Source organism: Artemia sp. Qi Xiang Cuo, chromosome 16 (assembly GCF_049724085.1).
Source record: "Artemia sp. Qi Xiang Cuo chromosome 16, ASM4972408v1, whole genome shotgun sequence".
Lineage (NCBI taxonomy): Eukaryota > Metazoa > Arthropoda > Branchiopoda > Anostraca > Artemiidae > Artemia > Artemia sp. Qi Xiang Cuo.
The window spans coordinates 47,072,168-47,073,129 of record NC_142809.1 but is presented as its reverse complement, the minus strand read 5'-3'; positions in this window follow the sequence as shown (position 1 = coordinate 47,073,129).

The following is a 962-nucleotide window of genomic DNA, read 5'->3' as shown; positions in this document are numbered from 1 at the left end:
ATATGATAGCAACGGATAACGGAAATAATTTATTGTTTTTATAATGATTGATTCTTTTTCAGATTAAAAAGAACAGTGAATATGAAAAAACACAATATATATAATGCGGTGAAGATTATTCTAGATAATAGAAACAATTAAAACAGCCACTAATCCAGTGGTGGATTACTTGTCATTAAACATTAAATCAGTTAATTTTCTAGGTTAACTACAGTAATAACATCAACGTTCAAAGTCATTTTAAGCTTAGCTTAAAAATTTTCACATTAAAAATTGATCCGAAAAAAAAAATATGAAATATTGGCCAGAAGATTCAGAACAGTGGAAGCCAGAAAATAGGCTAACTCATTTCGTAAATTATTCATATTTATCAATAATTAAGAGATATAAATATATCTTTTAATTAAAAAGTGAACATTCTATCGATACTTCAGTGGCGACGGCTCTAAAGACTCGTTTTGAACCCCACCAGAGTTCCGAGAAATAATTTTATATAGTCATAGGAATATAATTCGCTTTTAACTTTTTGTTGATTCCAACACCCAATTTGTTATCACTTTTCAACTTCAACTATAGAAACGAAATCTGAAAATGGACTAACAGCATAATATTTGAGCACATACAAGAATCGTAGCACTTGGGCTGTGGCTCATTGTGACGTGAATTCTATAAGTTTAAAAGGGATAGAAAAAAAAGAAAAAAAATATGCATTTTTGGCAGCTTGCCCATGAACATTTTTTTTTTTAGTAAAGTGTTAATCATGTTTTAGCCTTGAGAAGGTCTGGGAGTTGACAGCCTTAAACATGTTAATTTTCACTGGTTTTGAGTTCGACTCGGTCATGCATTATAATTTCTTTTCGGTTTGTGGTTCACTTATTTATTTATTGCTTTTTTTGGCAATTTAGTGTATAAAGTAACTGATTTTGATTTGCTTAATGCATGTATTAGAAATCAATGGTCTA